At 45.7% G+C, this 14,634-nt stretch overlaps 1 long non-coding RNA gene across 1 annotated transcript; it reads left to right on the top strand.

Moving 5' to 3' along the window:
- The first annotated feature begins 622 nt into the window (after positions 1 to 622).
- Positions 623 to 1,495, top strand: LOC106998276 (uncharacterized). The gene is made up of 2 exons (XR_001444696.3): positions 623 to 744; positions 1,354 to 1,495. It is a non-coding gene; the product is annotated as an uncharacterized LOC106998276 (long non-coding RNA).
- The last annotated feature ends 13,139 nt before the right edge of the window (positions 1,496 to 14,634 follow it).

Below are 14,634 nucleotides of genomic sequence, written 5' to 3'. Positions count from 1 at the left end.
AAGTCTAGCTGTTGAGAGCACCCTGAGCACATTACCTCATGCTGTACCTTGCATGTCTTCTTGTTTTCATTTTTCAGATGAAGAAACAGTTCCACACACTAAGAGACTTGCCGAGGGTACAGTTAGTTTCAGGAGAGCTGGTAGTTTTCATTCCGTATAGAACTGGACCTGATAATTATTGATTATCCTAACAAATGCACTTCATTTATTGTGCTTTTTTTTTTTTTTTTTTTTTTTTGCGACAGAGTCTCGCTCTGTTGCCCAGGCTGGAGTACAGTGGCACGATCTCGGCTCGCTGCAACCTCCGCCTCCCTAGTTCAAGCGATTCTCCTGCCTCAGCCTCCCAAGTAGCTGGGGACTACAGGCATGTGCCACCACACCCAGCTAATTTTTGTATTTTTAGTAGAGATGGGGTTTCACCACTTTGGCCAGGATAGTCTCAATCTCTTGACCTCGTGATCCACCTGCCTCGGCCTCCCAAAGTGCTGGGATTTACAGCCGTGAGCCACCGCGCCTGGCCTGTCTTCTTTAATCAAATCACATCTTATATCCAGCAGTCATAGATGAGTATGCTAGAATCATGGACTGCTTGGAAGTCTTTTTATCTGGTGTTTACCTAGTGATCTGTTGGTAGAAATTTGGGTTGCTTATTAAATATTAATTATTTTTAATTATTGAATATCAGATCTGGTTTCTACATGGAACGAAGACTACCAGTTCTCCTGAAACTAATCGATTATTGAGGTATGTTTCTTTTCCTTCCCTGGTGATGTGCAAAGAGAATGAAAAGGGAAAAGGGGCCAGGAAGGAGATGTTTTTTCTCCTTCATACATTCAACAGCTAATCTGAGTACCAGCTGTGTACAAGGCACTAACCTAGATGCCTGGGACACATAATGAACTAAGTAGACAAAGGCTCCTAGATGCCTGGGACACATAATGAACTAAGTAGACAAAGGCTCCTACCCTTAATCATTGAGTTTTATTCTAGTTGGGGGAGAGGGTGACAGATAATAAACAAGAGTCATAATATGAATTCATTGGAGAGTATGTGAGAAAGGCGAACTGTGGGGAGAAGAGTGCAAGGTAAGTGGGTGAAGGAGTGTTGGGGAGAATGGGATTGCAATTTCAGAAATGGTAGTGGTATGAACTGAATGTTGGTGTCTCCCCCAAATTTGTATGTTCAAGTCCTCACTCTAATGTGGCTGTATCTGGAGATGGGGCCTCTAAGGAGGTAACTAAGATGAAATGAGTTCGTAAGGATGAGCACTCATTCAACAGTATTAGTGTTCTTATAAGAAGAGACATGAGTTCTCCCTCTCACTTTCTTCCCACACGCACGCACTGAGGAAAGGCTGTATGAGGACACAGCAAGGAGGCTGCCATTCACAAGCTGAGAAGAGAGCCCTCACAACAGATGGAATTGGCTGGAGCCTCAATCTTGGACTTTCAGCCTCCAGAACAGAGCAAATAAATGTGTGTTGTTAAGCCACCCACTCCATGGTGTTTTGTTATGGCAGCCCACACTAATACAGGCAGTGATGGAATATCTCATGTGAGGAAGTGACATTTGAACACATCTGAAAGTGTAGAAGGCAGCCAAGGGCATCTGAGGTAAGGACATTTTAGACAGAGGAACCAGTCATTGCAAAGGGCCTGAGGCAGGCGTGTACCAGGCAGGGTGAGGAGCACAGGGAGGCTGGGTTGGCTGGGGCAGAGTGAGTGGAGCAAACAGAGGGGCCGTTTCAGGAGATAAGATCAGACAGATGATTGTGTAGGGTAGGGGTTCCTCAACTTTCTAGGCCCATAGTGCCCTTAGTGTCATTGTAATTTTTTACGATGCCCCTACGTCAAAGAAAATAACTAATGGTTTGGATTTACAAGTGGTTGGGTTCTAACAATTTTATAGTAGTAATATGACTGATACTGCTGTATAACCTAGAACTTAGAAAAGTACCCCGTAGTGTCCCTGTGAATGCTGCCTTGGAGTGCCTTGGTGCACAGTTTGGGAATAGCAAATGTAAGGGGGTGTTGGGCATTTCAAGGATTTGGTTTTGGATTTTGGGAACTACTGCAAGGATTTTGAGCAAAAGAGTAACATGATATATGTTAAAAGATTGCTCTGGCTGTTGTGTTGAGGATAGTACTGAGGCTTTTGCTAGAATCCAGGCAAGAAATGACAGTGGTTAGGGTGGTAGCTGTGGAGGTTGTGAGAGGAGAATTGGGAAATGGCGGATATCTTGAAGATAGATTCAAGAGGATTTCCTGGTGGATTTAATGTGAGAGCAAGAGAGAAAAGAGTTAGTGGTATCTCCCAAAGTTTTTGACATGAGCAAATGGAAGGATTAAGTTAGCAAGTGTGATAGAGAAGGCTGTAGATAGAGCAAGTATTGGGAGTATCTGGAGTGTTGTTTTGGACATACAGGTTTTCTCTATTAATACCCCAGTGGAGATGTCACGTGGGCAGTTGTATTAAGTCTGGTGTTCGAGAGAGAGAGAGAGAGAGATCTAGGGGTCCTGAGAGATCTGGGGGTCCTAAGCAGTTAAAGCTATGAGATTAGGTGAGATCACTAAGGGAATGTGTTGGTCAGGGTCCAGAAGACAGAAGCCGCACAGTATTGTGAATGAGGTAAGTGTAATATAAAGAATTATTGAGTGGCAAGGATTAATTCTAAAAGGCTAATGAGAATGCTGAAGAATATTCTTGGGCTGAGGGACAGTACTTGAGGAATAAATTTGGAAGACAAGTCCTTCCCCAAGGCTGGGACCTGAGCTTCACTGGAGAAGGTATGGCTGTGGCTCACTGGACCGCAGAGTTTGCTGGGTTCCCTGGGCCTGTGTTGGTCTACAGCCACTGGGGAAGCAGAAAGCACCCTGCCAGGGTCCATGAAGTGCTGCTGGATGTCCCTCACATGTACATGGTAGCCATGTGTCAGGAACCATATGGAAACACACCAGAACCAGGAAGGGAAGCCCCCTCCTCCAACACTGTTGGCAAAACTGAACATTGTATCAGCTGTGCAGGAGAAATGCCTACAGAGTCCAGTTCCATTATTGCAGAACAGGCAATGAAGGGTGGCTTTGGAGCAGAGAGGAAATAAATTGGAAACTGGCAATATACTAAATATGTGAGAAGAGAAGAAGATAACTTCTCTGATAATAGGGAGAAAAAAAAATCAACAAAAGGGCACCGATAGGGAACAACCAATAAAGTAGGAGAAAAAGAAAGAATGTAGTGTCCCAGGAGTAAAGTGGAGAAAGTATCAAGGAGGGAGGGAATGAAGGTATCAAGGAGGGAGGCAGTGTTGAATGCTGTGAGAAGTCAAGTAAGACAAAGGCTATAACAACTGACCATTGGACTCAGCTGTGGGGAGGTCCTTGTGATCCTGACAAACAGTTCCAGTAGAGTAATGGGGAGTAGGGAAGATTCGAGTGGGGTTATGAAAGCATGAGAGGAGAAGAAATAGTGTACAGACAGCTTTAACTTAGGTTAGGTACTTTGTTGGAACCTTCTAAACTTTATCCTTGAACAGAATCTGGAAAACTCTACCAGGCTTTTGAATCTGTTCTCACAGATATGCTTTATAGCTGAAATCATTTCTTGGGGAATTGATCAGATACATGTACTTTGAAGCCTGGCTTATTGAATTTTAGATTCCCTCAGCCTGAACTTGCCTGAAAGCTTGCCTCTAGCTGCTAATTTCCTGCTACATTCCAGATTGTGCCTTCTGCCCCCTTCCAAATGGGCTGTCACCAGCTTGGAGGTCAGCCTGCATGTTCCTGGAAGCCGAGAGCGAGTGTACACAGCTTCTAGGAATAGAGCAGTGTGCCATGGGGCTCCAGAGTACTGGGAAGGAACCCACTGTGGTCTGTTCCATGAAACAATTGTGACTTTTTCTTTGGAACTTTCAGTGTGAGTATAACCTACACCTAGAAGCAATATGGAGTTATAGAAGGACCCTGAGTCACGTCACATGCATTTTAACATAGTTCTTCCAATTACTTGCTGTAGAACCTTGAGAATATTTTTTATATCTCCATATCTCAGTCATATGAGAAATGGGAACATTCTCATGATCTCCAGGGATTAAACAAATGAATGTATACAAAAGGACTGGCATATAGAAGTGCTTAGAAAGTATTGGTTGTTATTCTTATTATCTGTTTCTAATTTTATATGGAAGTATGACAGGAAAATAAGGTTCACCCATGTTACACAGCATGTGGCAATACTTCAGTGTTTTATTGCCAAATAATATTCCATTGTATGGTTGCTAGACATGTGAATTGTTTCTGCTTTTTGGCCATAATGAATTATGATGCTGTGAACATTTGCAAAACTCACCTTTTGTGTGAACATATATTTTCATTTCTCTTGGTACATGCCAACAAGTAGAGTTATTGAATATCAGATGGTGACTCTATATATTCAACCATTTTAGCAATTACTAGACTGTTTCTCAAAGCAGCTGCACCATTTTACATTTCCACTGGTAGTGTATGATGGTTTTAGTTTTTCCACATGTCCAGTCCAATCAGTCTTGATTTACATCTCTCCAGTCAGGTAAGTCCATCCTCTTCCTCGTACGGTAAGGAGCAAGTAAGGACCTCAAGGTCTCATGTGTCAAAGCACCACAAGTATTACATCATTTTTAATTCAGTTGGTATCTTAGACTCTAAAACTTTGGTTTTCTTAAAACTAGCACTGGTTGCTTGATTACAGGTTGTCTCTTTTCGATTATAGCCATCCTAGTGGGTGTGGAGTGGCATCTCATTGTGATTTTGATTTGTATTTCCCTCATAGCTGATGATGATGTTGAGCATCTTTTCACGTACTTCTTGGCCATTTGCATATGGTGAAATGTCTGTTCAGATCCTTTGCTCAATTTTTAATAATATCCTTTTATTGTTGAATTCTTATATTCTCTATTTACTCTAGATACAATTCCCTTATCAGATAAGTGATTTGCCACACGTTTCTTTCATTCAGTGGGTTGTCTTTTCACTTTATTGATGGTGCCCTTTGAAGAACATAATTTTTAATTTTGATTTTCAGTTGCACGTAAGCTTTTGTTTCTCACCGTTTTCTAGGGAACCTGAACTAAGTACCTGAGTGAGGTAGACATTAGTTCCATATCTGGTGAGGGAACTAAGGATCACAGAGATTAACTAATTTTCCCAAACCACATAGCCGGCATAGAAAGAAGTCAGAATTTGCGCTGAAGTCTGTGAGATCCCTTATGGACAGGGTGCAGGACATACTAAGTGTGAGTTGAGCTTGCACATTGGAAGGTTGGGCATGGTGGCTCCCAGCCACCATGGGAGGCTGAGGTGGGGGATCACTTGAGCCCAGGAGTTCGAGACCAGCCTGGGCAACACAGTGACACCCCGTCTCTACAAAAAAAATGCAAAATTAGCCCGGCATGGTGGCACATGCCTGTAGTCCCAGCTACTCGGGAGGCTGAGGTGGGAGGATTGCTTGAGCCTGGGAGGTTGAGGCTGCAATGAACTGTCATCATGCCATTGTACTCCAGCCATCATGGAGTGAGACCCTGATTTGGTTTGGCTGCATCCCCACCCAGATGTCAACTTGAATTATGGCTCCCAGAATTCCCATGTGTTGTGGGAATGGAAGGGACTCGGGGGAGATATTTGAATCATGGGGCTGGTCTTTCCCATGCTATTCTCATGATAGTGAATAAGTCTCACGAGATCTGATGGGTTTATCAGGGGTTTCTGCTTTTGTTTCCTTCTCATTTTTCTCTTGCCATCGCCACGTAAGAAGTGCCTTTTGCCTCTCGCCATGGTTCTGAGGCCTCCCCAGCCATGTGGAACTGTAAGTCCAATTAAACCTCTTTTTCTTCCCAGTCTTGGGTATATCTTAATCAGCAGCATGAAAATGGACTAATACAGACCCTATCTCAAAAAAAAAAAAAAAAAAAAGATTGCATATTGGCACTTGGTCCCTGAATGTGCTAATGATATGTGGCATTCGTGGGCCGTCTGCTGTGTGTGGGGTTCTACATACATCCTTCCTTGAATATCCTTAAGGCATTCACCTCTTCAGCCTCCAGGATGGGAAGGTTTTTGTAGGAATGTATCTTTTCCTCTCTTGAGGTCCTCACTTGCTCCTCGTCATAGGAGGAAGGACGGATTTATCTGATTGGAGAGACTGTAAATACTGACTGACTGGAACATATGGACCAGGGGCGGGCCTGCTGCATGGACTTTGGGTCGTGTGGGTTGCTCACTCTCCTGGCCTCTTCTTGCCTATGCAGAACTGATTTCTCACCTCTACCTTTTTGTCTGTTCCTGGTGGGTTAGGAATGTAGAGGAGAGAAGGGATGAAGATTAGTTTCTCTGAGCCCCTGCAGCATTATTTTTCATGTTGCCTCTCCACCTGTTCATTGTTGAGTAAGTGTTGAATGAGTGGATGGGGAAACAGCCTTGGAGAAATTTACAATCCTGCGTATCCCTACTAAGTGATGCAAGTGAGTCAGGGAGCCTGGGTCCACACCCAAGCACCACTCTTGGTGGTTTGTATGATTCTCTGGTTAGGGAGGCATGACGGTAACATCTCCCGCTTATTCCTGCCATCTGCCGCTTTGTCTGCCTCTCATCTCCCTGGCGGCTTCTTCCATGCAGCAGGTTGGTGGACTCAGGTGTACTTTGTTCACTGCCTGGCCCTGCCACATCGTAGTTGCGGGACCACGAGCAATGGGCCAGCCATTGGCCTCTTTTCTCACATTTATTCCTTGCCCTTCTCAGTCCCAGTCTGCATGTCAGGCACCACATTTTCCAGGCTTCCCTGCCACTGGCTTCCGGTAGGGTCAGGCAGTGGGGAGCCTGGTAGAGAAAGGGAGGATGGGGAGAGGAGAGAAGCACAGTATCCCCATTACCCCTCCTGCCTCAGTGGCATCTCAGGGGCAGCGGTGACGTTTTCGGCTGTGGCTGTGTCTCCTCTGTTTTCCCTGTTCCCACTGACTGGCTCCTTCCTTGGTGGAAACAGCTCCCCAGGACCTGCCCATGGCTCTTCCTTTGAGTCTCAGCCCTTGAGTTGCAGTGGCTTCTCACTGTTGCTCATCTCTGGGTCACTTCATTGTCCCCTGTTTGGATTCTGGATTTTTCCGTCTCTGATATGACCCATCCCCTTTATTAAATCTCCTCTATTGGAGTGGTTCTGTTTTCTGGCTGGTCCCTCATCAGTAAAATGGGAGTGTCCTCATCAGTAAAATGGGAGTGTTACCATCTCCCTTCTGGGGTGGCTGTGGGTATTCGATGAGATGGCAGCTGGTTAGTATTTACTGGTTTTTTTTTCTGTACTTCAGAGGGAAGAGTGGGCCTCTCTGGGAAACACTGCCTCTGACTTCTGCATTTTTAATTTGCCCCAAAGCCATTAGTCCTTAATTTCAGTTTCTACATGTTGCAATGGTAGGGCGGTAGCAATATCGCCACTCACCCTTCTGGAATAGCCTGGGGCTTGGGGAGAGGTGCTCCCAGTGTGGCCACGTTCTGTAGCAGATCATGTCTAGCCAGGGACTTGGGCAATATGCTGCTGTCAGCTATGAGTGTTTTTAAGTCACAGCTACTTAAAATCCCAAAAAATGGAAAGTGTCTAAGTGGAGTGAATGGTGCGGCCGCCTGCTGCCTTTCAAAGTGCGACCGACAACCTCTCCTGGGGGCTTGGCAAGAGAATTGGGAGGGGTCAGTTTCGGGGGCTCTGTCCATGGGAGGAAACTGGTGCTGAGTCCAGGTTTTTCCCCCTTCAGGTCAATTTCTATTGTAATACTATCACTTAGATGTAAAAGAAAGGCCACTGGGGGGCATTTTAGAGACAGAGACAGGGGAAAGCAAAGCTCCGTGGGGGATAAAGGAAGCACATTAGAGAGAAAATCCAACTGTGCCAGGGGCTTCTGCTGTCCTAGAACTCTGTACAGGGGATTATTGGAAGAAACTTAATGTTTTCCTTCCTTCCCTCCCTCCCTCCCTCCCTCCCTCCCTCCCTCCCTCCCTCCCTCCCTCCTTCCTTCCTTCCTTCCTTCCTTCCTTCCTTCCTTCCTTCCTTCCTTCCTTCCCTCCCTCCCTCCCTCCCTCTTTTCTCTTCCCTTCTCTTCCCTTCTCTTCTTTCTCTTTCCTTCCTTCCCTCCCTCCCTCCCTCCTTCCGTCCCTCCTTTCTCTCTCTCTCTCTCTCTTTCTCGCTTTCTTTCTTTCTTGACAGAGTCTTGCTCTGTCACCCAGGCTGGAGTGCAGTGGCGCGATCTCGGCCCAATGCAACCTCCGCCTTCCGGGTTCAAGCAATTCTCCTGCCTCAGCCTCCCAAGTAGCTGGGATTACAGGCACCCACCACTGTGCCCAGCTAATTTTTGTATTTTTAGTAGAGACAGGGTTTCTCCATGTTGGCCAGGCTGGTCTTGAACTCCTGACCTCAGGTGATCCACCTGCCTTGGCCTCCCAAAGTGCTGGGATTACAGGCGTGAGCCACCACACCAGGCCTGAAACTTGTTTTTCTAGAATGTTCTTAGCATTGAGCGAGCCTCTATATAGTCTGGAGATACTCCTGGACTAAGCAAGTCCCTTTTTGGCCTCTGCCTCAGTTTTCTGTTTCCTGGCAGAATTTCCTACTGCATTTTTGCAAATTATTTTTTAGCTCTGGATAAAGTAATTCGGACTGAAAATCTGAGTAAGAGAAGAATTAAGCTCTCTCATCTCAATGGTTATATCTAAGGACTGCAAATGGAAACAGTGAGATAGCATTAATAATAGTTACCAAATTAGCAATGATTTTTAATGCATGTGGTAACTGGTAAAGTGTAATTTCAAACCCTGCCGGTGGCCAACTGAGTAGCAGAACTTTTCTGGTAAGTAATCTGATGAGGGTCTTACAACTTCATACCATTTGATCTAGTAATTCCATATCTTAAGTGTTATGTAATAATCAGCAACAAGGACAAAAAATTATAGCAAATGAAATTCCTGCATCATTACTGAAATCTTGGAAACAATCCAAAAGACAAACAGCACAGAACTGTTAAATAATCACCGTATGTTATGATATAATATGATTTGTGCCATAGAATAACTGCTGAATGGGAGGCGTGCCCTGGGCAGGGAAGGAGGTCCAGGTCCTTTCTGGGGAGTATGTACTGCTGTGAACCCATGTGGGGTCTACTTGACATTGAACTGTATCTGCTCTAATGGCCTAGGGGCTTCAGTCCCCTGCCCAGCTCCTCTTGCCATCTCTCTTCCTTAACATTGACTGAATGAATCCTTACTATGCTGTAGGCCTTGCTTTACAAGCATTGACCCAGCTTCACAACTTTAATGAGGATACCTGTATTATTACGTCCATTTCACAGTTGAGAAGAGTGCGGCATAGGGAGAAGTTACTTGCCCAATGTCACACAGTTAGGAAGCAGCAAATATCAGGATTTGAGCAGGCATTCAGACCGCTCTTAGCTACTATATTATACCAGACGGCAAATAAGCTGTACAGTTAATTAGCACAACCTAGTTGTGCTAAGAGTTATTAAAAATCACATCTTCAGATGATTTTTAGTGATATGAGAAAATTCTCATGGTACAGCATCAAGCGAAAGACAGCATGCATGATACATGTTATGATATAGTGAGATGTGAGCCAGATGCGGCAGCTCACGCCTGTAATTCTAGCACCTTGGGAGGCCAAAGTGGGAGAATTGCTTGAGGCCGGGAGTTCGAGAGCAGTCCAGGCATCATGGCGAACCCCATCTCTACCCAAAATACAAAAATTAGCTGGGCATGGTGGTGTGTGCCTTTAGTCCCAGCTACTTGGGAGGCTGAGGTGGGAGGATAGCTTGAGCCGTGATTATGCCCCTGCACTACAGCCTGGGTCACAGAGCAAGACCCTATCTCTAAAATAAAATAAAATAAAATAAAAGCAAGTTTTGCTGTATGACTTAATGAAACAGGAAAGAGAAATAAGTTCCATGAGACAAGAGCAGTGCCATTTACTTGTCTGTTATTTATTTATATTTTGGAGATAGCATCTAGCTCTTTCCACCCAGGGTGGAATGCAGTAGCACGATCTCAGCTCACTGCAACCTCTGCCTCCTGGACTCAAGCGATTCTTGTGCCTCAGTCTCCCAAGTAGCTGGGACTACAAGTGTGTGCCACCACGCCTGGCTAATGTTTTGTATTTTAGTGGAGATGGGGTTTCACCATGTTGCCCAGGGTTGTCTCGAACTCCTGAGCTCAGGCAATTCACCCACCTTGGCCTCCCAAAGTGCTAGGATTACAGGCGTGAGCCACTGCACCTGACCAATTTGCCTGATTTTTAAACTTATCCTTGCAACTCCCAGTATGTCCCTCAGTGCCAGGCACATAGTAAGGCCAGAGAGAACTGCTAAATAGGCGGACTTCTCTCTATGCGTCACTCTTCTCAACTGTGAAATGAACATAATAATAGAAGTTTCCTCGTTAAAGTTGTAAAGATGAATCAATGCTTGTAAAGCAAGGCCTAGGCCTATGGCATAGTAAGTGTTCAGTCAATGTTAAAGAGCCCTGGGGAGGGAAGGAGGTCATGGTCTTCCCTGGGCAATATGGGCTGCTGTGAACCTATGTGGGGTTGGCTTGAACTGAATCCATTGTAATGGCCTGGGGGATTCAGTCCCCTGCCAAGCTCCTCTTGCCTTCTCTCTCTTTTTTGTGTTGTGCCAGAGCCATGTAAGGGACTGAAACTGGTGTGGCATAGGAATACAGGCACTCAGGCCAAGCAAGGATGGCTTTGCTGTTGAGTGAGTGGATTGCAGCTCATCTCTGTCGTGACCTAGTCCATTTCATGTGAAGCAACACTTATGGGTGGGCCCAGTGCCTGTTTGCTTTCAGGGAAACAGCACAGTAATCAGGATCAGTAAATTTGATGTTAAGTCTTTATCCCTTGGACTCTCCCATCCCCCACTCAGGTTCCCATCAGCATATTGTCACCTCATCCCTGCAACGGTCTGGCAGCTCTGTTTTGCCTCAAAGAGGCTCTGACAAGCCTCTCTGGGGTGTGCAAGCCACTGGGCAAGGCTAATAATTTGGTGATTCTTTGAATAAATTTTAAAAATATCTACTGTGGAGAAATGAAGTTTTGGTTAATAAAAATTTCATGCAGAATTCTTTTCTTTTCATGCAGAATTCTTTTCTTTTCTTTCTTTCTTTCTTTTTTTTTTTTTTTTTGAGACAGGCCCTCGCTCTGTCACCCAGGTTGTAGTGCAGTGGTGCAATCACAGCTCACTGCAGCCTTGACTTCCAGGCTCAAGTGTTCCTCCCACCTCAGTCTCCCAAGTAGCTAGGACTATGGGCATGTGCCACCACACCTGGCTAATTTTTGTATTTTTCGTAGAGACAGAGTCTTATTATGTTGCTCAGGCTGATCTTGAACCCCTGAGCTTAGGCGATCCTTTTGACTCAGCCTCCCAAAGTGCAGGGATTATAGGCAGGAGTCACCGCACCCTTCCTTTTTCTTTCTTTTCAAAAAACTGATTTATTTCCATGGGTAGAAGAAGACCCAACATTTTGAAAATACATTTGTACCACGACTTTTTTTTTTTTTTTGGGGATGGAGTCTCTCTCTGTCACCCAGGCTGGAGTGCAGTGGCGCAATCTCGGCTCACTGCAAGCTCCGCCTCCCGGATTCAAGTGATTCTCCTGCCTCAGCCTCCCGAGTAGCTGGGACTACAGGCACCCGCCACCACGCCCGGCTAATTTTTTTGTATATTTAGTAGAGATGGGGTTTCACCGTGTTAGCCAGGATGGTCTTGATCTCCTGACCTCGTGATCCTCCCAACTCAGCCTCCCAAAGTGCTGGGATTATAGGCGTGAGCCACCATGCCCTGCCTGTACCACGACTTTTTTTGTAGTGTTTGTTCCTCAGCTACTTTCGCTCTCTTATCTTCTAAACTAGACTCCTTCGGAGGTGCATGAAAGGGCTTGCAATTTAGGTAGTCAACAGCTAGTAAGCGGCAAAGATGCAAACATGATCTGAATCAGCATCTTAGCTGATGGTGATTGTGGGCTTTCAGCTGCCACTGACTCCAAAGTGTATAAAAGGAAAAAAAACTCAGATGAGAAAAGTTTTCAAAATGTCCACTGGGTGGAGCTGTCAGTTTAACCGGAAGTATGATTGGCTTACTTAGCTACAAGTTATACCAGTGATGTTTCGGTGACTCTTAAAATTGGTGCCCAAACCCTTTTCTACTTCCTTCAAACCCAGATCATAATTACAACTAAATAACATTGGTGGGATTATTGTCAGTTTTCACTCACAAGACTGTAAAGTTCATGGAAACCCTGAAGGTCAGGATTCCCAGAGATGCCACTTTGGTCTTCTTCCTCTAAATTTAGTTGGTTATCAAAGGAATCATTTTGGGAGCTTATTAAAAATGGATTCCTGGAATCTTTCCCAATCCTGATTTAGTAGCAGTGGGGTGGAGCCATGTGTTAGTATCTATTGATGTGTAAACAAATCACCCCAAAACTTAGAAGCTTAACAGAATAGTACTTATTATCTTTCACAGGTTCTGTGGGTCAGCAATGTAGGAGTAACTTATTTTGGGGTTATGGCTCAGGGTCTCTTGTGAGGCTGCTGTCAGATGTCAGCTGGGGCTGTCTTCATCTGAAGGCTCGACTGGGGCTGAGGGATCCACTTCTGAGGGTGCTGGCAAGCTGGATCCAGGAACAGTATAGGCCAGGGAGGATGTGCTGGACTGGCTCAGATATATCCAGACATAGGTGCTGTCTAGGCATGGCAGATGATTAAATGTTGGTTCTTTGGCTGGGTGCACCCTGTTGCATCCTCTGACCACAGCAACCCTGGAGCACACAGTCTTTTCCCCCAGCAGGTCCCCTCAGCCTCTAGGCTTCCATGGTCTCCTCAGCCTCTAGGCTTCCATGGTCCCCATCCCTGCAGGGTCACTTTGTCTTTCCAGGCTACACTCCTGGGGAGTGTTCCTTTCAACATGGCTTGAGGCTGGCTCCTTCCCATGTGGCCCACATCTGGCCTTGGGAAAACATGAGCATTTGCCCGCCTTCTTCATTCCCCAGAAAAGGGCAGGAAAAGGAGAAATGGCACAAGATTCCAACAGCTCTCCGGAGACATTGTCTCTCTGTCTCTTCTACCTCTCCACCATCATAGGCTGGTGGCTGGTATGCATGGGATCTGGATCTGACAGTGGCCTCCTAGTCTCTTGATGGGTTCTGCACCAGTGACCTAACACTTTGCCTGGGAATGTGGGGACTTGGTAGCTGTTGGCTTCTTGGCCTTTGGGCATTAATGAAAACCTGATACAGCAAGTCCCTTTCAAGATCCTGTTCCATTTCTCCATACTCCAACTTTAAAGCATCCCTAAGCATCCAGTTCCAGCACCCAGGAGCTTCTTGACCTTCTCCACTTGGGTATCGCAGAGTTAAGTTGAACATGGTGCATCAGAGCTCAGTATCCATCCTGGGAGCCATATTCTCCTCCTTCCCTTTCTGTCTTGAGTGGAGACACAGGGGTCAGAAACCACGTTATCCACAACCGCTCTTATTCCCCACTCATCATCCTGTTACTCACCTTGCCCAGACAATTGTACCCCATAATTATTCCTTGAACCTGCCTTCCTCCTGCATCTGCACTCTACCTTCCTCCATTGCTTTAGCCCAGCCCTTTCTCTGCTCTGCTCTACCTTGATTCAGCTAACTCCTCCTAGAACTGCCATAACCATCCGTTCCAGGAACCCTTATCTGATAAAATCCCATCCCTTTGCCCAAAGGCTGGGCTGGGTTAGGTGCCCCTCGTACCCTCCCAGTTTCCTGTGTCATCGGCCACCTCTTATGCCTAGCCTTGCATCCTCTCTGCCCACATTTTATTCCAGTCATGGCTGGGGCCGCTAGCTTTGAGCAAGTGCAAGCTGACCACATTTCCCTGGCTGTCCTGCCTACCTCACTTTCTGCCTCTGGGCGTGCCTGACATTGAGGGATGGGATGTCTGTAGAAATGTGCCGGGCACTCACACATGAGCAAACCTGGGAGGGTGGAGAGTTAATGCTCCAAGGGGCAACACTTGACCACTGGGAGACAAGGGCTGGTGGATGAATGTCCCCCTCTTCTGTCCTTCTGGCAATGTGTCACAATGAGGCACATCACTCCTCACCACTCCTTAGAGAGTCTCCAGTGGCATCATCCCCAGTTACTTAGAACGTAGTGCAGCTTGGTATGAGGTTGGTGCAAAAGTCACTGTGGTTTTTACCACTGAAAGCAATGCAAGAAATTGCAATCACTTTTGCACCAATGTAATAAAATGTGTATTGCCTTTCCCTCCTGCCCTGTGTCACTCTTCCTATGCCCCTAGTCCCCGAGTCTGCTTCCTAGGACCACTTCCTTAAATACATTAGTGCCCGCAATCCCTTATCTTAGGTTTTGCTTTATTTGAGAGGGACACAAGCTATATTTAACTCAACCACTGCCTTTGTCAAATTAAGAGTAGAATAGTTACTTGTCTATATTTCTGTCTCTTCACTCAACTACAAGTTCTTTAAAGCAGGGACTATGCCTCCTTTGTCATCCAAGTAATGCATAATAAGCGCTTGTTAAGTGAATGGCTCAGGGGTAGTAAGAACAGGCTACATTTACC

This window comes from Macaca mulatta, chromosome 5 (genome assembly GCF_049350105.2).
Source record: "Macaca mulatta isolate MMU2019108-1 chromosome 5, T2T-MMU8v2.0, whole genome shotgun sequence".
NCBI classification, from domain to species: Eukaryota; Metazoa; Chordata; class Mammalia; order Primates; family Cercopithecidae; genus Macaca; species Macaca mulatta.
Note: the sequence above shows the minus strand (reverse complement) of the source record. Positions and strands in the feature narration are given on the sequence as shown.